Here is a 27,826-nt window from a genome sequence, read left to right on the forward strand (position 1 = left end):
GAAGAAAAAGAGGACACAACATGTTCTCTGCGCCAGAGGGGAGGATTTTCTTCAGCAGGACGAATGGTCAGCATTCTTAGAATGTTAGCTTCTTCTTCTTTCTAAAAGGTTAGGCCTATCTCTGCACCATAGCTTTCTCTTCATCTCCATGTGTGAAGAACATCCCATCTCAAGAATCATATTTCGTAAATAGGATCTTAGGATCTTCTCGATCATCCCCTCGTTTGCTTCCCTATGATACTGCCTTCGACAATGTTTGTAAAAGGATATCACATGTAATTAAGAGTCAAATACTTTTTGCTTTGCTTTGCCCTATAACTTTCGGTAGTTTTTTCTGCTCTCCTATTTCATGTAGAGTCACCTTAAACGTTTTTCTGCCTGTCCAGCTCGTTCTAGAAAGTCTCCTTGAGACTCACAGATTCGAGGTAAACTTTCTTGTGCTTCGCCATCTTCCAGGTTCATTGACATCGTGTGTTAGGAAACTCTTTTCCTTATCTGGTAATTGATGAGCTTGTTCAGCAGAAGGTTCCTTTTTTGAAAGGCGCTCTTGAACAGTGCTATTCTTCTTCTCTTGATCTCCTCGAGACATCACACATAAAAGAGCTTCTTTTTTATATGTTTGTCGTTGTGTTCTGACAGTTCCCTGAACACTTACTTTATGTTTTACTGGCTCTTCACAAATGGTTCAAATGGCTCTGAGCACTATGGGACTTAACTTCTAAGGTCATCAGTCCCCTAGAACTTAGAACTACTTAAACCTAACTAACCTAAGGACATCACACACATCCATGCCCCAGGCAGGATTCGAACCTGCGATCGTAGCGGTCGCGCGGTTCCAGACTGTAGCGCCTAGAACCGCTCGGAAACTTAGGCCGGCTCTTCACAAATAACTTCTTGCAACTCATCTCAGTGTCCCATCCTGCATTTATATCTGTATATTAAAATTTTATAAAACATTCTTGACTGGAGCACAGCGGTCAGTATAAAGTGTTAAAAATCAATAAAAACACTCTCGATTGAGTTTTAAGATTTTTTTATTTGTTGACAACCGGTTATGGCCCTCTGCTCGGACCATCTTCATACATCGCCATCAACAGCCGCAATGGCGGTGTAAGCCTGAAGATGATCCGAGGAAAGGGCCGAAACCGGTTGCCAACAAATAAAAACTGTTAAAACGCGGTCGAGACTGTTTTCATTGATTTTTAACACTTTAAATCTGTACATTCCAAAATACTTCTTATCATGTTGTACGCGCCGTTTTCTTGTGCTCATCTTGGAGTGGCGTTTCTATGAATGCGTTCCAATCGCTCGGGAAACACCTGTTAGATGTGAGTGCACTTTCACGTGCAGCATACTGGGTTGCTTATCGTTGGTAACTTGAGATACAGGTAAGAATAACGACTTCATTGAACTACAGAATTGTACCTTCTCTGTTGAGAGAACCAGCGATACGCTATCCCAGGTTCAAGATTGCGGAGATATAATATCGATTACGCCCCATGTTGGGACAATAAAGGTGCAAGGGCAATAGCAAACATGTATACTGTGGCAGATGGCTGTCCCGGACGCTGGCACAGCAAAGAAGAGTAAGGCAGGAGGCGATTCTGGCAGTGTGTGTCCCAACTGTTGGTCGGCCGAAGGTCGTGTGATAGGCGGCTGCTGGTAGCGGCCGGCTGGCGATGTCCGCTGCCACACGTCACACAGTGCCGGCCGAGACGCTGAGGGGCCGACCGCCTGTACACGACAGCTTCATCGCCACGGAACCCGGTAAGCCGACACCGCTCACGATCTCCATCTTCTTCTTCCTTGTTTTTACCCGTGTCTCTACAGAGTTTGCATTGTTATATGTGTTTTGACAATGTTAGTGACAACTGGTGCACGGATGTCTTCCTCATCCGTCTGCGTCGAGAGTAAAACTCTCGTTCAAGTGGAGGAGAATGTTGTAACCATTTGCCTAGATTGTATCTGAAGGGGGACGCCAGCGACAGGTGAGGGTTTACCTCATTGCAAGTGAGATACTGCCTGAAAGCCACATCCAGACTGATAGGCTCACCAGCCCTCCTCGTTTACTTGATCTGGGACAGGCCTCTCCAAAACCCAGGAGCGGCGCATTAACGTGCACAGCTGCGCGGACAGTTCCTCATTAACTTCACCCAAATTTCCAAGCTTCAGTCTTCTCAATTTCACTATTCAATTCGTGTACGGGTAGAGCCACCAACGACAATCTTCATGGACAACAGCATCGTCAGCAAACACACTTATGTTGCTGCTGATAGTATCTAATAAATCGTTTACATACGAGTGTGTTGAGAACATTGTTTGTTTTGTTTCGATTGAATATTCGCCGGTCACTACAACGTACTAGGTTCTGCTAGGCGAACCCAAACCCTGGCAAAATTCCAGAGGTTGCTGATAATATTTTATGTGTACTTTATTATAAAAAAATCGTGGTCTTCGGTAGCACGTCACACAGTAATGTCAATTCGCTTGATTGCTAGGTCCAGAGGAGTTTTTTTTATCTGTATTTCATAGATAATACCTGCACACCTGAGGAAACGTCGAGGGCATGAGTTGCATTTGTTGTTTGGAAACAAACTGGTTCCATGCACTCGCAGAACTTGCTGCTCACATCGGTAATGCCCACTTCTATTCGCCCTCAATCTTAAATTCAGCACTGCTCGGATGTGTCTCGTGATTGTATTTCCGGTAATGTTAGTTGTGCATTAACCATAATATAAATCAGTGTGGATAAATTTGCTGTTGAAGAGTCGTAAACGTGGAAGGCACAAAAGTACCGTGACTGTCTCGCAGCTGGAACAGCTTGTCATAGCCTCGTTGTACGGGTCTTTAGTAGCATTAAGTGAATCTTTAAGCGAGATGCACATCGGCCAAGTCTTCGGCAGTAGGGTTATCCGTACTGCTGTACTGAGTGCCTCAATAGGGGGAAGATCAGAGTGGGCATTACTGTTGTCAACAGCAAAAAAAAAAAAAAAAAAAAAAAAAAAAAAAGAAAAAAAATGCATTTACTCCGTAATGAGCCACTAGAGTCGACGGGTCATATGTACTTAAATACTCAGTATTTTATGAACAACTTCCGCCCTGTACACAAAGTGTTCCGTGAACGTGGACCCCCATAAGTTTCAGAAACTGTTAAAAAAATGAAACAAAATGTTTCGTAATTGGTAATATGCTAATTTTTCTGTATACCCCATTATGATAATAGTTTTGTGTTCTAAACTGGAATAATGAAATTATTCAACCAATTATGAAAGCTCTCCAAAGAGATTATAGTGGTAAGATGAATCTTGTGATATTCATGAGAAAATTTGTACTAATTGATGACGTCAGAGCTGTCCAGTACACAAAGCCTACTTTCACCTGCTTTGTCACGTAAACATCGGTTGCGCTACGATGACTGTCCACATATAGAAATATTTTTTAACCTTTAAAACAAACCATACCGATCGGTACTCGCGCCTCCGATCTCCGTTCTGTTGCTTCAGAATAAAGATAAGGATTTTACCTTCCATGGTGATGGAAGATGAGGAAATCAGCTAATGAAGACTTCACGGAGGGAAATAGATATTTCTGAACCACTTCTTACGTTCTGTTTTTCCATTAGGCTTTATTAACTGATATGTCTGTGAAATGCATATTATTTTAATTAGATGGGACAAAATGGCTCCATGAGCTTACACTTTACAAGGATGCTAGAATCGATCTAAACACGCAAAATATGTCTTTCCTAATAGAGAGTGCGATAAACTTTCTTTCTAACTGACATACTATCGCTTGCATAGAAAACCAGCAATCAATCTTTCTACAACAAATTTTAGAGTCCTTCTAAAATGCATTCACATCTGATGATGGTTCGATATAAGGAAAACGCGTCATATCGTGAGAAAAATATCGGGTCTATACAGGACAAAGAATGTTTTTTTCAGTTGTAGTGTCAACACATAAAAAATAGTTTTGCGGTGCCCGCTGTCAGAAGATGACGTAGATTGTGGATGTAGATTGATTGCTATGTTCCGGTAAAGTGCCTGAAAATATCATGACTCCATGACTCCAGTCTCGCCTTGATCAGTGATACAAAGTTAAAAAAATACATTTTCGACACTGAATCAGCAGCAGTGATGGCAATCAGGGAAATTCCAACATGCAGCCACTGGAAAAATATAATACTAATGGTCTCCTTTAACTTCCGACTGACTCTTTGTGATGTCGTCGGCAATGTTATTCAAGAAAAAAAGATCTTAGTACAACATTTCTAAGGTACTATCAGTATGCTGCAACAAAATAAGTCAATTCAATAGGCACGGAAACAGTACAGTCTATTCTCACCTGATTCACTATTGCCAAATCCATTTCATCACCATTTTTCCGCCGGCCGGTGTGGCCGTGCGGTTCTAGGCGCTTCAGTTTGGAACCGCGTGACCGCTCCGGTCGCAGGTTCGAATCCTGCCTCGGGCATGGATGTGTGTGATGTCCTTAGGTTAGTTAGGTTTAAGTAGTTCTAAGTTCTAGGGGACTGATCACCACAGATGTTAAGTCCCATAGTGCTCAGAGCCATTTGAACCATTTGAACCATTCTTCCTTTTAGCTCCCTCATAAAATAATGCACTACCTTCGGGCACTACCTTCAGAAAAGTACGCTACACTTTACTCAGAAAGTCGCACTTGCTCGTCTATTATCACAACCGTAAAGGTACATTTGTTAAACCACGCGCACCTGCGCTAAATGAACCCGCTCATCTTTGAATGAGAAACCGCTGATAACATTCCAAGTCCTGGTCCCCGCGGTATTTATCATCTCTTTCCACAAGGTTACACTTCCGTCTCCCCCGATTTCACGAATTGACAGTGATCAATGAATATTTGTCACTGAAACACGTTCGCATTCACTCGGAAGTCTTTCAAATACTGTACTCGTACACCATCCTGAAGTCACTTGTCAAACCAATGACGATCCGACCCTAGTCGAATCTTTCTGCTAGAGGGGTGCTTATATATGTAAAGGATTCGGCAGATATCAATCAGGAACACTCGAAAGCTTTGACCTGTATCGACCAATCACAGATTGAGCGCGTATGTTTCGGCTGCGACACTAGATACTAGTCTCTTATTTTCGAGATGGACACGTTTTACCGACAACTACCTGCAGCACGGCGAGGTCGCAGCAAGCGACTGGTATTGGACTGCATTTTTGTGGTTGGATTTTGTGCGTCCTTTAAGGTTATGCTGAATTATGTTCCTTTTAGGGTTGCATTTTTTATTCGAACTTGGCCTGGGAAACCTTATGCTTGTGTTCTCGCTTTTACCCCCATCATAACACTTGCTTAGCGGTATCCGTTTCTGAATTAACCACCAACAATTTGAAGTTACTTACAGGCACTTCCTCTCACTCGCTGGATTTGTAACCTTATTTTTAACATTCTTGTGCTAGATGTCTGGTGGAGACGTTAAGCGATTTGATCTGACTTGCCCTCAATATAGTACGTTTCTCACATGTTTGGTCTTTGCGAACTTATTCTCTTGCACCTCTTCCTTTGTTCATGAATTTCTACACGTATCCCATATGTCTATAGGTGATTTGTTTCATAAAAACGTGCGCCAGCCACTTTCTTAGTAATTCAGTCCGAAAACGCAATGATTACGTTGATCTTCCGTAAGGGCCATACTTCTAGACACACGGGGACTGAGATGGCGTCATCAGAACTTTTATTATTTTCACTACGAGGGCTCGTAGAATTACATGTTGCTATGCAGTGCAGGTCACAAATGACGAAGATGTTAATCGTGCACAAGTTGGATCTACAAGTATCAACATATTAAACTTGAAGCTGTGTAGCACGCTACTGTCAGTCAATACTCTTCCTAGTAACAACCCAAAAAAAAAAAAAAAAAAGAAAAAATGTTCAAATGGCTCTGAGCACTATGGGACTTAACATCTGAGGTCATCAGTCCCCTAGAACTTAGAACTACTTAAACCTAACTAACCTAAGGACATCACACACATCCATGCCCGAGGCAGGATTCGAACCTGAGAACGTAGCGGTCACGCGGTTCCAGACTGAAGCGCCTAGAACCGCTCGGCCACTCCGGCCGGCTGCGCTCTGCAGATGCATCCGAAACTTCATCTGAACAGCCAGACTAGGTAACTAACGGGTCGTATTCAGCGTATTGGGGTATATTTCAGGAGAGAAACCAAGTTCATAATCTTATACGAACACTCTGGTTCAGTTTCAAAAGGTGTGATAGGCTTCCAGTGTCATTTACAACATTGCGACTGGAGACTATTGGCTTCTTTCGCAACCAAAGCGTCCTAATTGTTTTAGCCCCTCTACAGCCCCTATAGTTGTTGCTACCTCTTGGTGTAATCATTCGCAACCTAATTTTCAAATTAATGTCGATAAATATCCCTGTAGCGTGATGGCCCAAATATTATCAATGTGTCACCATTTACTGCCGAACTGGGATTGAGTCCCATAAATAATGTTACGCCAAAAGCATTAAGAAGCAAATAAATCCCGTTAAAACTGTTCAGGAGTTTCACGTTGTTTTCCTTGAGAAGTGTTTCCACTCACCCGCAGTGAAGTTGCATAAGTGATATCAGTGTTACCGTAGTTTCCAGGCAGCGTATGGCACAGCGGAAACAGTCCAAAACGCTGGTCCCATGATTATGGATTCGATTCCCTATACGTGAACTTTTTTTTAAATTTCAATTTTTACGTTACTTAGCTGCAAATAAACTGAAGTAATGCTAATATATTGTATTTATTAATATTTTCATAAAAGGCATGAAAAGGAAAGGCGAAGGAAAGTATGGAATTGAACATAAGTTTTGAAGAAAATACTTAAGGCATCCACGAGGACTCCGCAAATAACTTTCCCAGAAGGAATTGTAATTAATGTCCACAGGACTTCGTATTCCGTTAATTTCATTTCGACATTTGAGCGGCAGCAAGCAAGCAGACAGTGGGTTTCCAGTGTGGGTGAAATCGGCCCATCTTCTGTTGGAGACAACGATAGCTAAGATAGTTTATTTACTTTGAGAGCTCCAGACCGTGCGATGTCAATTTTTCGAGAATATCGTGAGAACAAAGTGAGAGTAACGCTTTTCTATTGATACTTTAAAAAATTACTAGGGAATAATAAAAAGTGGCAAAATCCTGAGAAAATTACTGCTTCCTCTCATTTTACGACGAATATCACCCCAAAACATTTAAGTTTAAAATAATATGATTATATCTAACATTCTGTACGAAATTATCGTGTTCGCCTTAGCATCCTTCCTGGAAATTTATTAGCAAACACAAATTTATTTTGCTTTTCTATTCATGGCATTCATGAATTAATAAAAACAGTACAGTGAGCGTTTTTTCGAATTGAAAATAAGAAAAGATTCCGCCTTGGGACTCGGCCTCAGCACCTCCGAATTACCGTTACTCCTTTTGGTGCGCCAACCGCTGCCTGAAAACTGCGCTGGAGTAATTGGCTCATTACTCGCCCGAACCGCGCCATAAATGCTATTTTTCCCTAAACGCTTGGCAATTTGGAGCTCCTTGTTCTGCCACTTTCATTTCTGGCCGTGCCCTTCGTGTATCACAAATTTGAACGAAATCTGTGATGACGCTATCCCTTGTGATTTTACATTTGATATAAAATTTTAACTTCGTATTTTCACGTCCCTCAGTCCACAACCTCCCTTACTCAGATACCTTGGTATCCCAAGCTATAGCTCTTATAGATACCGGGATTTGAGTAGGAAACAAAGAGACTTTGATCTCTGGTATCTTTTATGTACACTTGAAAACACGTATTAACAACGTGATGTATTTTACACTTCAATATATTATGTAGGTTCTTGTCTAACTCGATTAGTGGACCAGTTTTCATGTACGAGTAAAGCAAATGTTTACTATTTACAAGAATACTGTGCTTATTACTGGTAGATCCGTTTGAGAAAATCGGATTTTGCAGTTCCTTATGAGTGATGACAGAATTTACGTCGAGTACTACCTGCTTAAACCCAGCCCTAATATCTCCGCTGTTGTGTACCCCACTTCAGATAGCGACACAGAGTCCTCTCCATATTAGGAGATTTTCACGAAGTATTTTTACCGCCAAGTGTGACATTGTAAAATCTCGTTAAAACTTTTGGAAAAATATAAAGAAAATTTTTCAACCTGAGCCGTACCAAGGTATCTGCTGACCTTGAAGTTTTCGTCCAACGAACGGATCATCATCACAACAGTCCTTTCACTCACTGCATCGGACATTAGAGACAGTACGAAAAAGTAACTGAGGACATTTGCACACTTTATGTTGTTTGGGTGTGGTACAGTCTCATTCTGTCAAGCAAAAATTTTCGCCACCTGCTTTCGATCGGAATATCTTCGGATCTAACACCGTAGAATAGGCGCTTCCCTTATCACTGGACGACAACACATGTGAATTTAAACGTAAAAATATTCATCTGCAGTGTATACCATAACCGCCATATAGGTTCTACCACTACATTGTTTGAATATCCGGTGGCAACTTCTTTAACATTATTTTTCCTTATTATCGGTGACTATTTATTAGATGTTATAGTTAAGAAAGCAGTAGTACTAACAGCCATCATTTATTGATACAATTACACTATCTGATCAAAAGTTTCCGGTCACTGTAAAAAGAGGCAGGGAATATTGTGTTGTCAGCAGACAAGCTGTCTTCTCTGCAGGGAGTACGGGATCTCACATAACTCGGCTACTTTGCTGCGAATGGCTTGTCAGTGGTAGGTCTAGGCGTCCTGTACAGGGCAGACGGGACCAGGGAGGTCTCAGGGTGTTATAACGATCCTCCTTAGCAACATGCTCGATAAATTGTCTTTACTGAACTGAAACAGAGCCAGTAAGACACAGTTCACCTGTAGGGAAATCTGTTCTGTCCTGAGTCATGAGTAGGCCAACGCAAAAAGGTACAGCTGTATTAATCGTCGGCAGTTGAAACGTATTGCGAATAATGGTACCCCTTAGAGAGATGGGAGCAAGGGACAGGAAGGGACACCAGGCGCACTCACTATGTACGCCTGGGAGCGTCATTCAACATGTTGAAGAGGCTACTATGGTAGCCATTTAGGGAACGGGGTGCAGCCAAACGCAGATTGTGGCGCACGTTGGAGACAACAATTCATGTCGCCTGGGCTCCGAGGTAATACCGAGATCATTCCAGCGACTGGCAGAGAAGATCAGCCTTGCGCAGGGAGTTTCAACGCAGCTTACAGTTTATAGCATTGTTCCCAGAACCGATCCTGGCCCCCTGGTTCAGTTTCGAGTGGAGGGAATGAAGCAGAGTCTTCGAAGGCTCTGTGACAAGCTAGGCTGCGACTCCCTGGACTTGCGCCATAGTGTTCAGAACTACGGGATCCACCTAAATGGGTCAGGTGTGCACTACGTGACAGAGGCTGCTACCGAGGTAGCTGACTGTGTGAGGGGGGCACACAAGGTTTTTCTATTCATTTCACTTCATTTTCACATTTGGCGACTCTACATCTAGCTCTGATAAAGAAGGCCGTGGGAGACACAGAAGTATTATCCCCACAGCCGAGAATACTAAAATCCCACTAGTTAACTGCCGAAGCATTCGCAGCGAAGTTCCAGAGTTTGAAGGGCTCCTGAAAAGCAGTTATGGTCACATAATACTAGCACAGAACGGTGGTTAAAATCTGAAGTTGATAGCAGTGAGATTTCTGTGGAAAATGTAAGTGTATATCGAAAGCATAGCCTGATGGGAAATGGAGGTAGTATATTTGTCGCAGTAGACAAGACTCTCAAATCCACCGAAACAGAAATTGAGGAAGTTGAATGCGATATTGTTTGGATAAGATTCAGTACCAGGGGTGCATGTAACATGGTAACCGCATTCTGCTATCGCCCATCAGATTCACCTTCTGAAGTAATCGAAAATTTTAGAGAAAACCTCAGTTCCATTGTACGTAAGTTATCGAAACATACTGTAAACATCGGTGGAGACTTTAATTATCCAACAATCAATTGGGAAAATTGCAGTTTTGTTAGTGGTGGGCGTGAGAAGGCATACAGTGAAACATTACTAAATTCCTTCTCTGAAAACTACTTAGAACAGATGCTTCGTGACCCCACTCATAATGGAAATATATTAGATCTAATGGCAACAAATAAACCTTATCTCTTCGAGGATGCTCACTCAAAACCAGTGTCTATGACTATGAGGCAGTCGTGGCAACAATGTTTACCAAAGTGCAAAGGGCAACTAAAACAACTAGAAAGATTTCTATGTTTAGTAATCTAGATAAAAAAAAACAATAGTGTCATACCTTCATGTCAACTGGAAACTTTTTGCACAGGGCAGGAGCAAGTAGACTAACTACGGCTCAAGTTTACAAGAATAGTTGTAATTGACCATGCATTGGTTGGATACGCACCAAGTAGAACAGTTCATAATGGGAGGAACCCTCTACGGAATACAGTCAGTGCAAAGAAGCTTTAAAGAAACGGGAACTGCTAAATAATAATTGTAAAACAAGGCATAGGGCTATAGATAGAGACATGCTGAATGAAACGAATTGGCTGCCAAGAGAACAATGAGTGAATCCGTCAAGTTTTGTAGCAGAACACTCTCAAATGATATTTCAGAAAACCCAAGGAAATTCTGGTCGCATGTAAAGGCTATTCGTTGCATCAAACTTTGTGTCTAGTCACTACGGATTAGATAGGACTTGAAATAAAGGACAGCAAAACAAAAGCATAAATGCTTAACTCTGTTTTCAAACGCTGCTTTACAAAGCAAAACCCGTCACAATAGCCTCAATTTAGTCGTCGTAGCTCTAAAAAGACGAATGAAATAAGTGTTACTGTCAGTGGTGTTGAGAAACAGTTCAAAACTTTAAAACTAAACGAATCTCAAGGGCCCGATGGATTCTCTATCTCATTCTATACTGAATATGCGGCTGCGTCAGCTCTAATTTAAATGACCAAAAAATAGCCAAAGTTTGGAATTTTTTTGAGACATTGCAAAGGCATACAAAGGATCTGTTTGGGTATTATGACTGATTGTACTTTGAACTTTATTTTAGATTTTCTATACAAAAAAATTATGGACCCTGTAATTATTGTTTAGTCAGGGGCCTGTTAGTCTGAAGTACGCAGACTGCTTGCAGTGTAGCGCCTCAGCAATTATCTGAAAACAAAAATGGGTAAGATTAGTCGATACTACATTTATTAGAACTAATACCTAACCACTGTGAAATAACCTTAAATTTAACGATATGATGCTAACTCGAACCCAGATTTCGGTGTTTGGATTTTTTCACTCTTCATGGCTTTACAAAAAACAGTTAATATTAACAAATTCCATATATTTCAGGTATACCCGCCCAGCGAAAGTGTTTACTTTTTGGGGATCAAACGTAGAAATTAACAGAATGAAACGTTTCTATTTTATGCAGCCGCAATTTTGAAAAATCGTTTCTCGAGAAATACTTGTTTAAAGTTTAGGGAAAACCTTAACATGTATTATTTGTCCAATTTGCATAAAAACCACTTTTTATAGTTATTTTTGATTTCGTTGTACAAAAACCATTTTCAAAATTCAAGTGGTTAATCCAATATGGAGGACCAAAATTATTTTTTGACCAATTTTGACCCCAAATTGACCAAGACAGAGTTTTCCTTACTGACGTTTAGTCTGCAATTCTAGGGCCGTATATCAGCCGTTCCTCTAACAGGAATTGTTCCTGGAGAGCAATGCCCTTCTTCTTTGGGAGAAAATCCGACCTGGCTAAGCTGGATATGCTGCGGTCGGCGGCCCGCACACGTTGTTCGTCAGACTTTTCGGAGAATATGTTTGAATGCATACTACAATGTAAATAACTTTGTGAACGTGCGTCACGGCACGACAAGTTTTCCACCTGAGCGGACCGTCTCCTGCTGGGAACATCCTACGACGGCCGTGACACTGCTCCGAAGAGTGGGTTGTAGAAACCTTTGTAACGCACGAATTAAAAAGCCTGTCAAAATACGCAATAAGAAATCGAATTTTCAACCACTTTGAATAAGAAGCTGGCCTTAACTATAATCTGTCGTAGATTCCTCGAACGAAAAACCGTGCCCAGTAGTTTGAAGAAAGCAAAAGTCAGACACGTTTACAAGAAGGATACGAGAAATGATCCACAAAACTACCGTCCAGTATCCTTGACACTCATTTTTTTGTAGAATCTTAGAACTTTTTCGGAGTTCAACCGTAATGAGAATCGTCGAATAAAAGACCTCCATGGCAACCAACATGGGTCTCAGAAACATCGGTAATGAGAAGCCTAAACCGCACTTTTCTCACATGATATAGCTATTAATTAAAAAAAAAGGTCAGTACCGTATCCACGCTTATTATCAAAAGCGCTATTGTATGTTGTATGAGGCGAAAATTGTTACTGGATTGAGGGTTTCTTGGTAGGGAGTAAGCAGAATGTTATCTTGGATAGAGAACCATCAACATTTGTAAAAGTAACTTCGGTCGTGGTCCCCCAGGGAAGTGTGTGGGACGCTCGCTGTCCCTTTTGTATATTAATAGCGGTGAGGACAATATTAATGGTAATCTCAGAATTTTAGTAGTTGATGTAGTCATCTGTAATGAAGTACTATGTCAAAGAAAGATGCATAAGTAATCAGTCTGATCTCGAAAGAACAGAATACGTATTCCGTTCTTTCGATAACAGTTTCTGTCTTCATTGTTGTTGTTGTGGTCTTCAGTCCTGAGACTTGTTTGATGCAGCTCTCCATGCTACTCTATCCTGTGCAAGCTTCTTCATCTCCCAGTACCTACTGCAACCTACATCCTTCAGAATCTGCTTAGTGTATTCATCTCTTGGTCTCCCTCTACGATTTTTACCCTCCACGCTGCCCTCCAATGCTAAATTTGTGATCCCTTGATGCCTCAAAACATGTCCGACCAACCGATCCCTTCTTCTAGTCAAGTTGTGCCACAAACTTCTCTTCTCCCTAATCCTATTCAATACCTCCTCATTAGTTACGTGATCTACCCACCTTATCTTCAGCATTCTTCTGTAGCACCACATTTCGAAAGCTTCTATTCTCTTCTTGTCCAAACTGGTTATCGTCCATGTTTCACTTCCATACATGGCTACACTCCATACAAATACTTTCAGAAACGACTTCCTGACACTTAAATCTATATTCGATGTTAACAAATTTCTCTTCTTCAGAAACGATTTCCTTGCCATTGCCAGTCTACATTTTATATCTTCTCTACTTCGACCATCATCAGTTATTTTACTCCCTAAATAGCAAAACTCCTTTACTACTTTAAGTGTCTCATTTCCTAATCTAATCCCCTCAGCATCACCCGATTTAATTTGACTACATTCCATTATCCTCGTTTTGCTTTTGTTGATGTTCATCTTATATCCTCCTTTCAAGACACTGTCCATTCCGTTCAACTGCTCTTCCAAGTCCTTTGCTGTCTCTGACAGAATTACAATGTTATCGGCGAACCTCAAAGTTTTTACTTCTTCTCCATGAATTTTAATACCTACTCCGAATTTTTCTTTTGTTTCCTTTACTGCTTGCTCAATATACAGATTGAATAACATCGGGGAGAGGCTACAACCCTGTCTCACTCCTTTCCCAATCACTGCTTCCCTTTCATGCCCCTCGACTCTTATAACTGCCATCTGGTTTCTGTACAAATTGTAAATAGCCTTTCGCTCCCTGTATTTTACCCCTGCCACCTTCAGAATTTGAAAGAGAGTATTCCAGTTAACGTTGTCAAAAGCTTTCTCTAAGTCTACAAATGCTAGAAACGTAGGTTTGCCTTTTCTTAATCTTTCTTCTAAGATAAGTCGTAAGGTTAGTATTGCCTCACGTGTTCCAACATTTCTACGGAATCCAAACTGATCTTCCCCGAGGTCCGCTTCTACTAGTTTTTCCATTCGTCTGTAAAGAATTCGCGTTAGTATTTTGCAGCTGTGACTTATTAAACTGATAGTTCGGTAATTTTCACATCTGTCAACACCTGCTTTCTTTGGGATTGGAATTATTATATTCTTCTTGAAGTCTATGGGTATTTCGCCTGTCTCATACATCTTGCTCACCAGATGGTAGAGTTTTGTCATGACTGGCTCTCCCAAGGCCATCAGTAGTTCTAATGGGATGTTGTCTACTGCCGGGGCCTTGTTTCGACTCAGGTCTTTCAGTGCTCTGTCAAACTCTTCACGCAGTATCTTATCTCCCATTTCATCTTCATCTACATCCTCTTCCATTTCCATAATATTGTCCTCAAGTACATCGCCCTTGTATAAACCCTCTATATACTCCTTCCACCTTTCTGCCTTCCCTTCTTTGCTTAGAACTGGGTTGCCATCTGAGCTCTTGATATTCATACAAGTGGTTCTCTTCTCTCCAAAGGTCTCTTTAATTTTCCTGTAGGCAGTATCTATCTTACCCCTAGTGAGACAAGCCTCTATATCCTTACATTTGTCCTCTAGCCATCCCTGCTTAGCCATTTTGCACTTCATGTCGATCTCATTTTTGAGACGTTTGTATTCCTTTTTGCCTGCTTCATATACTGCATTTTTATATTTTCTTCTTCATCAATTAAATTCAATATTTCTTCTGTTACCCAAGGATTTCTATTAGCCCTCGTCTTTTTACCTACTTGATCCTCTGCTGCCTTCACTACTTCATCCCTCAGGGCTACCCATTCTTCTTCTACTGTATTTCTTTCCCCCATTCCTGTCAATTGTTCCCTTATGCTCTCCCTGAAACTCTGTACAAACTCTGGTTCTTTCAGTCTATCCAGGTCCCATCTCCTTAAATTCCCGCCTTTTTGCAGTTTCTTCAGTTTCAATTTGCAGTTCATAACCAATAGATTGTGGTCAGAATCCACATCTGCCCCTGGAAATGTCTTACAATTTAAAACCTGGTTCCTAAATCTCTGTCTTACCATTATGTAATCTATCTGATACCTTTTAGTATCTCCAGGATTCTTCCAGGTATACAACCTTCTTTCATGATTCTTGAACCAAGTGTTAGCTATGATTAAGTTATGCTCTGTGCAAAATTCTACAAGGCGGCTTCCTGTTTCATTTCTTCCCCCCAATCCATATTCACCTACTATGTTTCCTTCTCTCCCTTTTCCTACTGACGAATTCCAGTCACCCATGACTATTAAGTTTTCGTCTCCCTTCGCTACCTGAATAATTTCTTTTATCTCGTCATACATTTCATCTATTTCTTCATCATCTGCAGAGCTGGTTGGTATATAAACTTGTACTACTGTAGTAGGCATGGGCTTTGTGTCTATCTTGGCCACAATAATGCGTTCACTATGCTGTTTGTAGTAGCTAACCCACACTCCTATTTTTTTATTCATTATTAAACCTACTCCTGCATTACCCCTATTTGATTTTGTATTTATAACCCTGTAATCACCTGACTAAAAGTCTTGTTCCTCGTGCCACTGAACTTCACTAATTCCCACTATATCTAACTTTAACCTATCCATTTCCCTTTTTAAATTTTCTAACCTACCTGCCCGATTAAGGGATCTGACATTCCACGCTCCGATCCGTAGAATGCCAGTTTTCTTTCTCCTGATAACGATGTCCTCTTGAGTAGTCCCCGCCCGGAGATTCGAATGGGGGACTATTTTACCTCCGGAATATTTTACCCAAGAGGACGCCATCATCATTTAATCATACAGTAAAGCTGCATGTCCTCGGGAGAAATTACGGCTGTAGTTTCCCCTTGCTTTCAGCCGTTCGCAGTACCAGCACAGCAAGGCCGTTTTGGTTAATGTTACAAGGCCAGGTCAGTCAATCATCCAGACTCTTGCCCCTGCAACTACTGAAAAGGCTGCTGCCCCTCTTCAGGAACCACATGTTAGTCTGGCCTCTCAACAGATACCCCTCCGTTGTGGTTGCACCTACGGTACGGCCATCTGTATCGCTGAGGCACGCAAGCCTCCCCACCAACGGCAAGGTCCATGGTTCATGGGGGGTCTGTCTTCATATATATAGTTAAAGGCTACCCAGTCATTGACCTTCGTCTGTGCGAATGCGCACAGGTTGCCCAAACTCTTACGGGAATCGCCAAAGCGTGCGCGAGTAATGAGTGAATGGGCAAATATCTGTAAGGTATATTACATATGTAGAATTGTGGACAGTTGGGAATGTGAGTCTCACGGGAAGCGTGCATGGGATAAGTCCCTGCAGTCGCGCTATTCATCTGTGTCCTCGATGGCTCAGATGGATAGAGCGTCTGCCATGCTAGCAGGAGATCCCGGGTTCGAGTCCCGTTCGGGGCACACATTTTCAGCTGTCCACATCGAGGTATATCAACAACACCTGTCGGCAGCTGAGGGTTTCAGTTAGTCATCATTTATTCCAGCGAAAAGCTGCACGGTCATCAACAGTATTCTGTTCTCTCGAGAACAAGTACTGTCTTGATATATATAAAATAAACTAATGTAATTGTGTAGTCAAAAGTGTCGGTACTAGCAATGTATATGATTCAGTGGAGTGTTTTAGATATATGGTTATGCAAGAGAGTAATACAGTAGAGACTCACCTGCTAGCTAGTTTGGATGCACGCACTATTTTCTATTTTTTCATTGGCTTCCTCTATAGGCATAACGAACTGTTTGAATTTTGACATAGTCCACAGTGCAGTTCTGTCCAGGTAAGCTAATAGTGAGCCCCAATTGGGAATACTTGGGTCGAGATTTCTAGTTCTGCATTTGATTTACTGGTAAAGTAAGAAACAAAGAAAAGCTCCGTAGTTTTAGCCTCAGACAGGCCAATTGGGACTGACGACCGCCGCGTCGTCCTCTGCCAGTGACGGCATTTAGAGGTGGTATGAAGTAGAGTGGGGTTAGCACACCGCTCTTCCGCCGTTGTCTTCTTTGCAGACCTGGTAGCCGCTAATTCTCATTCCAGGAGTTCGCCAATCGGCAGTGCGACGCTTCGTCAACCCCGTCCATCCCTCCCACCATGAAAAATTCCTTGTCAGCACTGGGAATTGAACCCGCGCCCTCCACCTGGGCCGGCAGTTGTGGCAGAGCGGCTCTAGGCACTTCAGTCCGGAACCGCACTGCTGCTACTGTCACAGGTTCGAGTCCTGCCTCGGGCATGGATGTGTGTGATGTCCTTAGGTTAGTTAGGTATAAGTAGTTCTAAGTCTAGGGGACTGAAAACCTCAGATGTTAAGTCCCATAGTGCTCAGAGCCATTTTGAACCTCCGTCTGGCGGCCATCTACATTGACCACTGAGCTCAGAAACGGACACAACTAAGGTAGACCTCCTGAAAACCTTGTGTTGACTCGAACAACAGGCGCAACCTATAATTTATCTGTTGGAGACGTTGTTGCCGACGCCTATCAAAAATTTGTTTGTGTGTCTGTTTGTGTGTATCTCTATGTCTACGCGTGTGGTGTTTGTGTGTAAACGAAGGAACCGGGATTAGAATTTGGCGTCCTGTCAACAGCGAGGTCATCAGAGACGAAGCACTAGAGAGTACTATGACAAAAGAAATCGGCCATCCCGGTATTGGCCCGGAGCGATTTGGGAAATCATCGAAAACCTGCGAGAGCGTTCTAAGCAGTAATGGTTCAAATGGCTCTAAGCACTACGGGACTTAACATCAGTGGTCATCAGTCCCCTAGAACTTAGGACTACTTAAACCTAACTAACCAAAGGACATCACACACATCCATGCCCGAGGCAGGATTCGAACCTGCGACCGTAGCGGTAACGCGGTTCCGGACTGAAGCGCCTAGAACCGCACGGCCACACCGGCAGTAATGCCTCCGAGTTCTTTATATGAAACTCTTAAAGCTTTTTTTAAAATAACAAACGTTATTAACGTTCTACATCTTTATTCTTCATCTCCACATATTTATTTCTCAATGTAGACACCGCGTCGACGAACAAATTTCTCCTAACGAGAGCCCAGTTTCCTGATACGGTCACTGAAGAATGTTTAAGTTTGTTGACAGCCACAACCTTACCTCTGCTTGCACAGCTTCATCACTGACAAAGTGAGTTCCATGAAGACATTCTTTAAGTTTCTGGAAACAGAGGAAAATCAGATGGTGCCATGTCGAGACTGTGAGGAGGATGATCGATGACACTAATCCGAAGACATCGGATTATTGCAGATGTCGCAGACCTTGTGTATGGTCTGCCCCTCTCATGCCGAAGGAGACGGTGTTCCATGGGTGGAAGAGTGCTTCGAATTCGAAACTCGATTACAGCACGTTGATTTTCGCGCATCGAAATAGTTACGTTACACAGCATCATGTCACGCGCAACAGTTCGGAACCCTCTAACGGCAGAGGACTGCAAAAATGTAGCCATGGAGAATAAAGTTGTAGAATGTTAAAAAAGTTTGGTTTATTTACATCAAGATTCCGGAGTTATTATCTTTCGGCACGCTCTCGTAATATTGATGGCCGGACATTAACTTAATCCTTCGTCCTCTTGGGGGAGGGGGAGAGCGATATGATGCAGAAACGTTGCAATTCCTGCCGTTTTGTGGATAGTGAAAGGAAAATCCTAATGAGAGACCGTCAGGCCGATGACACCAATTGTGTTTTGAAGAGAGTTACTGAGCAGTATTAGGTAACTTACGCAGTACCAACGTACTGAAAAATTTAATAGCGACATCTGATTTGTGCTCTTTTCGTTACTTTGAAAACAAATCCTCTCTTATAGCTGAGAGTGGTGTTCAGAGAAAAATGCTTGCAACCAGTTTTGAGCAATCTCTACAATGATAAACATCCACACGGAAGACAAAAGAAACACTAGGAACTATCTCACAGGCGAGATTCAGTATTTTATGTAAATGCCATAATATACAATGTGATGCGAAAAATTAATGCAAATACTAAGCAGTTCTCTCGTGGACGTTAGGAGGTGCTGCAATTAATTCAGTTCTGAATACACTCGTATCACGTTTTATTCGTTTTTTCGAAAATTTGTGCCACAGAATACTTGAAGTTTAAAAGCACTTTTTAGACGGCAGCTCTTTTGACATTATTTTTACCGTCCCGTCTTGTTTCATACTGCCATTTTATTTTTTTGTAACTTTTTGAGGTATTATGTGTTGTTTACCTTTTTTTCTTGTGTAGAATTAATACATTTTCTGGTGAATCTAATCGTGGTGTAGCATCAACTGTTCCTCACATGTTGCAGTAGCATTATGATTATTATTATTATTATTATTAGTAGTAGTAGTAGTAGTAGTAGTATACAAACCGTATAATTATCTCCAGGGTGTTAAACATATACATTTTTACACTTACATCAAGGTTTACAGCGGCTAGAAGGAACACTTAATGTACTGGCATTTTCTTCTACAGCAAAAGAATATTCTAATCGTCGAAGAAGAGCTAAACTGAACTGTTTAGGGAGCTAGTCGTTTATTATGCAAAATCACTACGGTACTAAATAATTGGCAGAGATGTCACTACAGATGAAAGGAAGGAGAAAGAATCAGATGCAGTGGCGAGACCCCCACTTTACAGTAGGTTAAACAGTCTCCTTGGTTTTCGAAGTGTGATCCTCAATAGTATTAGTACTTTTGTGTTTGTTTGCAACACTGGCGTATACGATAACGTTAACCTGCTTCCCAGATTTGCCGCTGCTGCACTACATTAAATTTGCATAAAAATTTCACTTACTGAGAAACTCATATTCAGATCTAACCAAAATTTCGAATGTTTGGAACAGCGAAGAGAGAACATTGCGAGCCAGGAAGTACGGTAGTTATTTATAAATGAGCAGTCGGCTCTTATCTCGCTAAGTAATTAATTTCTCAAACAGCCGAAAAGTTCCAGGGGCTCGTAACGGTAATTATTTATAGCCAGGATTATCTCTCGGCTTACAATGTTGACGCTTGCAAAAATACACCTCAGCCGCTTGCTAGTGTAAACTGCCGTTATTTTCGCATAATATGTGTTGTCGTTAATGTCCTAGCCTGGAGAATAATGCTAACGGAGTTTTCATGTCCTTTCGCACAAAATACGCGTTGGATAGATAACTTGTGTTGTTAACTACGAGGTGTTTAGTCTGGTTATAACAATGTTCTTTGGCTTAAGTTTCTGCTGTGACTAAATTTTTCAACGAGGCCTACAATTAAACGTTACCGCAAAACAATCATTATGATTTTAAGCCTGTACATCTAAACACTAGCCTTGTCGTTTGGAAAAGCTAGGCCTTGTAATGTGCTGATTAGTGTTTCAAACATAGGGAGACGTTACTGACATCTTCCCCTGAGAAAGGAGATGTTTGTCGTAGGGATTGTTGTAATAATACCCGAACTAATACATGTTAGAAGTAACTGTTGAATTAGTCGAATACCTAGTTATGTTCTTATGATGACCAGCACTTGTCAGTAGAAACTACAGATAAACTGTGATCTACTGGAACCCTGTCAGAAGACTGATATCTTTTCAGTGACCTATCGAGAAAGCACTATGACTTTTACTGGGGAAGGAGTGGTGTTTAACTCTATTCATCCATATTGTAACAAGTATTCTGCCTTTTTTCCAAATCATTTTAGCGTAACGTTGGCGTTCTTCTTAACTAAATGAGCTACGGCAAGACTTGAGACACTTAACTACTTGTCTTTCGTTGCAGACGGAAAATATTGGTGGGTAAGTCTTCAAAATATTGAGACAGAGGGAAGAAAGCCCTTTCATACATTTGCCTGTAAAAGGCAACCCGTCTACATCCAGCTCCGCTTCAGTGTCCCTCTGTAGTTGTGGTGTGTGCGAACTTTGTTCAACACATCACTCCGTTCCATATACAAAGTGTAAAAAATTGTGTTACGGACATTTAGGAGAAACCAGGAAATAATAAGCGTACAGAAATGGCACTAACTTCGGAAAAAATAATTCTGCCTTTCTGCATGTGGAAACCAGCTCTGTCTTGTTGCAAGCAGCTGGACTGGAGTTTTACATTGTCTACATGTCTTATAAATACGTCCCCAGTCTGCAGAGAAAATCACTGGACTACTAATGTGCAATCAGACTGTTTTATGTACAAACAACAAAAATAATTATACTACTGCGCGATCATTATCACTAGTCAATGTAATTGTCCGTCTTCATTGCTATTACTTTTATTGCGTAAGCTTTCTATAAAAAATTGTGTATATGTGTGAATACTGAATATTCTGTTTTCAAAAACTTTCTCTTCGCCCAAAGTGTACTTTAGATATCGTGTTAAAATAGTGAGCAATACCGACAGTTCCCTGGCCGTGTGCTGGGCATGTGAACAGTGTCCTGAAGCAAAATTTTAAATGTAACGAAGTGCAGAATTTGAAATCATAAAAACGAATCTAATTAACTGCCAAATGAAACTAATTGTGTGCTCAATGGAAATTGTGTAACTGAAACGCAATACCGAAATAAATTCTGAAAGTTACGTGATATGAAATACACAATGTTTGGCTTGGAGTAACCACAAAAATAAATAATTGACCTCATGAGGAAAAAAAACAACTCAATGAAACTACCAACACTAATCACTGAAAATTTATCTGCTTGCTTAATACAACACCTGATAATTGTGACTATGTACTGTTTCTCTATAAGTATACATGGTGAGATCTGCCCTGAGATAAAAGTGACTTACCTTTGGGTCAGTATGCTACTTTGTGTCTGATATACTTACGTTCTCGAAACCAAAACAAAACAGCAGATGCCGCCACTAAAGAAAAATAATCTATTCTTTTTTCTGTGTGTGGCGCAAATATTCAGAAATTTATCAAGAATGATGAATGTGGGTTTTACTTTAAAGATAATCGTTCTTGAAAAATTAAACTCCGATTATTGACAAAAAGCCTGTACAACGTAAGACGACTCGAACGGCTGAGAAATTCTCTCATTACAAAAATTAGAGACACCTCAGCCAATTGCGTAGTTTGTGACATGATGAAAATAAAGAGATCAGACTAACATTTATCACAAATATTATTACTTATCTCAGGGACAAGGGTTTTCTTCAATTAATAGTTCTGATAAACAAACATCTTATTCTTGAGCGTGCGTAGGCTACGTTTAAAATTCCTCCATAAACATCCATTATTAAAAGGAATGAAATAGTTTATAAAGAAGTTTTCATCTCCATTATAAAGTATTCCGAGTAGTTTCTCCCAGTTTTACGAATAACAGATCTCATTCTCTGAAAAAGTCAACTGCTCGCTACTGTGCCTCAAACAAGAATGTCCCGTTCTGAGGACTGACTGACTAGCAAGTGAACCACAGATAAAACTAAACACAGAGTCAACGATCTCATTCAGTACTCGTGCAGTGCGCTCATTCATCTTTGTCCCAGTACAACAAAGGTGAATTATTTACAATAGCAGAAAACATTTGAAAATCTTACAATTATTTATAAAGTACTCCTTGACCAGTTTCGGCCATCGCCATAAGCATAATTTGTCAGCTAAACAGAACAAATGTGAAGCGTCTACAGTAATTACATTAATACATCGTACAAAAACAGAATGAAGGCAGACTGCACTGAAAAAACTCGATACATTGTATCTCGTCGATTATACGTACACATGTTCTGTGACTAGCGCTGCTTAGTGAGCCAGCCTGCCTTAAATAACACTCTGCGGCCTTTAGGCGGAGTTAAAAGCAACAGACATTGTCAATGTTAATTACAAATAAAGCATACAGTTATTTCATAAAAGTAAAACGTGAAGAACTGGAGCTGTCCCACTGAAATTCACAATAAGATCTACAAATTGGGCAGATCTATTAAAATAATTAATAGGGCTTGTCACGTAAAAAATTCCAAGTTACGTCACGTATTAAGCATATAGTCAGTTTATAAAAATTTAGCTGTAAAAGTTACAATCGACAACTGTGTTGATAAAAGGTTTTAACCTACAGCTGTAATATTATGCAAGGTAGATCTATAAGGTAACTTTACCTTTATCAGACATGTAAGGATATATTTCAATATGTTAATTTTCGGAAGTTGGGGATACAAAACGTAAAGATTTTATATTACAATATATATAAAGATAGTAACCTGTTAACGTAGAAACAACTATGGGCTTTGTTACAGTCGGTTTCTCGCGAGTCTTCCCGGCTTCTCCTGTCGACTGTGACCGAAACGCGTTAAGGCCTTCTTTATTTTTATTTTTTTTTAGTTTTTTAATAGAGGTAATTGCGATCAAGACGGACAATTACACTGACGGTCTGTTACATACTACGAGTCTTGATGGAGAATATGCTCTCGTGGGGTCAACGGACAGTGACATGTTCATGTCAGTGACATGTTCATGTCAGAGAAACGGAAACCATCCTATCAGTGTCGCGCGGACCTTGACAAGACGCCTCTGACCGTGCGGCTACCCCACGCGGCATTAACCAAGTACAGCGAATCCACACTGCTGAGTGCTGTGCGGTGCTATATTTCTCATTCATCGCGCTGTACGTAACATTGTCTCAAAAACAGCAACAAAGTTAACAGAGTGTCGCAGTTGTTTGCAGTCATCATTCTGTTGGTAATGTGGTCGCGTATTGAAAGTTATATGGCGCTTGGATATCTCAAACACAATTCAAGGCAATTCGTGCCGTACCACAAAAGCATCTCCCTGACATTTCTCACTTCAAGAATTCGTAAACACGCTAACTCCCTGGCGGTCTCAGCGACAGAACACAAAGAAAAGGACCCTTGTGGCACACCTTACTGGATGTCAAAAGATTTTGTTAACCGTTCAATTACTTGGACGCTGGTGGATATGTCAGTGATCATACTCCGAATGACTTCTGTTACATATACTTACAGACCCACTTTCTCCATTATCCTCATTATGTATTCGTCGTCGACAAGATCAAAGATATTATGGAAGTCTCTAATTCGTTCGTCACAGTCTCTAATTTACCAGATATCACTAATTTCAGAAACAGTTGGCATTATAGCCGTTCCAAGAATATATTTTTAAACGTTGGGGCAATCCTGCTGTAATGTCCCTGGCGACAATTTTTTTGTAGTCAAAATTTTGCAGTGTAATAGACGACAGATTTTCGAAATTTTTCAGTCTGCTCTTCTTTTCAGTGAAAACTTCCGGGCTGAGAGGCCGTGGTCGTGGTCGATGAATAAAATTTTGACAAATACCAATCAACTGGTAAAACAATCTTCTCTTTCTTCGGATGATAAAAAACAACTCTGCAAAACGGAACCTTTTCCCCCCAGACTATATGGACTTCCAAAGGTACATAAACCACAGGTGCCGATGCGGCCGATTGTGAGTGCTATAGGATCTCCAACACAAGAGGTGGCCAGATATCTCGCCTGCTTGCTGCAACTATACATTGGCAGAACGGACAGTTCCATTAAAAACTCGGTACATTTTATTGAAAACTGAGGGAGATTAACGTCAGTCCAAGTGATATTCTTGTGAGCTTCGAAGTAGTGTCATTGTTTACCATGGTGCCTGTAAACGAAGCTGTTTCATATATAGCAGATATTGCTTTATTTAAACACTGCCTGACGACAACTTATTTCCAGGACAACAACGAGTTTCACGAACAGATCGAGGGGTGGCGATGGGAATCCCTCTCAGCCCAGCTGTTGCCAATTTATTTATGGAGATCTTCGAACAGCGAGCGCTGCAGACTGCCAGTAAAAAGCCTGCTAAATGGTACCGCTATGTTGATGACACATTTGTATTGTGGACTCACGGTGAAGAAGAGTTGGATGTCTTCTTGGTGCATCTGAACAGCATTAACCCGAAGATACAGTTTACGATGAAGAAAGAGAGCAACGGTCAACTCAGTTTCCTGGATGTGTCGGTAATTAAACGGGTGGATGGGACGCTGGGCCGCAAGGTATATAGAAAAAACACTCACACGGATCGTTACCTCCACAAGGAATCAAACCATCATCCTAGGCAAAAAAGAGGTGTCATGAAAACTGTGGTGGACAGAGCCAACAAAATCTGCTAGCCGGCTTACTTGCAAGATGAATTAAATGACTTACTGTCAACCTGCACGAAAAACAGATATACCAGCAAGGAAATTGACCGAGCCCTCCGTCAAATAAGAAGAGAAGTCAGAAGTCAAGAGCAACAACGGTCACCTACTAGAAAAGTTTTCCTGCCGTTCATCAATAAAGTCACGGACTGTATCGGGAAGGTTCTGGCCAGGTATGGGATCGAAACAATCTTCAGACTCACCAAGAACATTAAGGAATATTTAAGAACTGCAAAAGACGCCCGACACCCCCTAGTAACACCTGGGGTATACAAAATTCCATGCAGTTGTGGACAAGTATATATTGGAACAACGAAAGCAAGTGTAAACATTCGCTTAGCGGAACAAAAAAGAAACTGTCGCTTGGGACACATCGAAAAATCGGCCGTAACTGAGCATGTTTTTCGAGATGGGAACCACGAAATTAAATTTAATGAGACAAGCCTTCTAGCACGAACATACCATTATTATGCGCGCATGTATAGAGAAGCAATAGAAATTCACAAACACTATAATAATTTTAATAGAAAAGAGGAAGTTTTAAAGTTGGACAAAATATGGATGTCGATGTTGCACCAGCAGAATGACAATCGATTACTCTTAATCGAGAATGATGACGCCTTCCAAGAATAGGCATACCGTCGTCATCACGTGACGAATGGTGTTGCCTCTATGTGCAAGAGTACCTGGAGCCTCAGTGGCAGTAGCCGGATGACCTCAGAAGACGTCTCCTGCAGATGGAGACGAACCGTTAGGTGGAAATTTTATACATCGACCACGGCCTCTCAGCCCAGAACTTTAAACTAAAGACAACACCGGCCGTGAAAGCCTACATTGTATGACTGCTCTTCTTTGTTTCGCGGACAACTTTGCTCTGTTTAACCTCGTCAGACACAATCTCACCATGAATTATGTGATTTAACACGGCGCTAAAAGTTGTCCCAATAACATCCCAGAATTTGTCGTAAAACTATTCAGGAATTCCATCCGGTCCTGAAGCTTTGCGGGGGTGATTTAAAAATGAATTAAATACTTCATCCATGCCAAAATCAGTTATAAATTATCTATTATCGTCTTCAGTGATTTTTCTGTTCAACGGCTGTGTGGCTTCAGCTATCAAATCTTCATCGGTGTGGATCATAGAGTAGAGCTTCTAGTAATGTTGTATTTCATTCACCATCTCTTTTCGTGGGTGAGTGTGTTCCCATCCTCTGTTTGCAGCTCGTCTAGAAATTTGCGTTTGCTGTTAGTTTGATGTTTGATGGGATGTTAATGGACAGTTTCTTGGCTTCTACTGCAGATCTTGCTTTTGTTTCGATCTTCACGGTTTCATTTGGATGGTAATGAGTTTCACTTCAATTTTCCTTAACTGTTGCATTTACTCTTTTATAAGGTCGAGTTCACATACAGATCTCTAAGGACGGTGAAGTAAGATTCCGTGGTTACCTTTACTTCACTGATTTTATGCTTTCCATGTACAATTAGGCTTTCCACGATCAGAGGGTCTTTGCGAGTAATATGTAGTCGTGTAAAAAGTACAAAGAGTCAACTCGCCGGCATTGTCCGAGACTCGAGCGAGTTCTCTGGTAGTCGAGCTGTGAGAGTCCGGAGCTCTCTGTGGACAGAAACCGCAATCTTTCGAGAGCAGCACGCCGTAGCTTTCAGATAAGCAAAACTAGCCCGGCACTGTCGCTAGAAGCTGCGAGTACTCGGTGAGTGCCTAGCGACCACACTGCGGCTAAGATTTGTGCCGTATTTCACAGTTTCTACGCTATCATATGATGGTAAAATATTTTGCCGTACCCATGCACACATTAAATGAAAGTGACCATAAAACTGTGTCTTTTTAGCCGTATTTTGTGTCCGTGGTATGTTTCTGAGTGAAGAAATTGCTCGTTTAACCTCCTACATGAACAGCAGGAGTAATTAGCACATTTAGAAAGTTCTAGACTTAAATAATGCAACGCACAAAGAACATAGACACATTATATTGAATTAATAAAAGAAAAAAGAACTAACACTTAGAGGACTGGATACTGTCTTAGTATGGCTGAAAGGCTGTGTCGTCATCCATTGCGCCACGTGGACACCGCAGACAAGTGCTCTGTAAACGTGTATCGGCTTGTCGGGACAGGTGAAACTTCTGTTACTATGAACACACTAGGTGAAGAGAATGTCAGCGATGTGTCTGCAAAAAAGCGATGAAGAAAGCTACCAGGAAGTGGACTCAGGATGAAGTTCTACATTCAGTTAGTTTTTACGAGAAAAGGTCATCGTTATCGAATTTACAGATACTAGACTATAGGAACCGAGATATGAAGCAAAGTTTGTTGGGTGAAATGGCTACAGCTTTTAACACCTCCGAAGAAGAAATTTAATATCCACAGTTTAAGTAATCAGGCAAAGTAATTTGATAACATAGAATAACAAGTGAATTTATGTTTGACAGTAATGGTTCCGGTACTCGGACAATTGCCATAATTTTGGCATTTATTGAATATGTTATTAAAGCTGGTGCTGAAGAACAGGCCTTCAGGAATTTACTAGTGGTTCCTTAAGTCAATAGAGGTAGAAATTCTCAAATAAATGTATCGGATATTAAGACGTTACTTTACCAAATATTAAAAGAATAAACTGCTTGATGCTAGAAATCATAGTGTCACACATAGTCTGTCTTTAACACTAATGGATTTACAGATAATTGTTTCTTGCTTAGCAATTTTTGGTCTAATTATAAGGAGGATTTCTTCAATCACTATCGCTCTCATGCTCATAAAATCTCGATTTT

The 27,826-nt window shown here is 41.0% G+C and overlaps 1 protein-coding gene across 1 annotated transcript in view; it reads left to right on the forward strand.

Annotated features, from left to right (window-relative positions):
* Positions 1-1,705: 1,705 nt before the first annotated feature.
* Positions 1,706-27,826, forward strand: part of LOC126474259 (solute carrier family 2, facilitated glucose transporter member 8-like) — a 296,736-nt gene continuing 270,615 nt past the window's right edge. The window contains exon 1 of the mRNA XM_050101727.1: positions 1,706-1,767. The gene's annotated coding sequence lies outside the window, so the exon portion shown is untranslated. The remainder of the gene's footprint in view (positions 1,768-27,826) is intronic.

Source organism: Schistocerca serialis, chromosome 1 (assembly GCF_023864345.2).
Source record: "Schistocerca serialis cubense isolate TAMUIC-IGC-003099 chromosome 1, iqSchSeri2.2, whole genome shotgun sequence".
Taxonomy (NCBI): Eukaryota; Metazoa; Arthropoda; class Insecta; order Orthoptera; family Acrididae; genus Schistocerca; species Schistocerca serialis.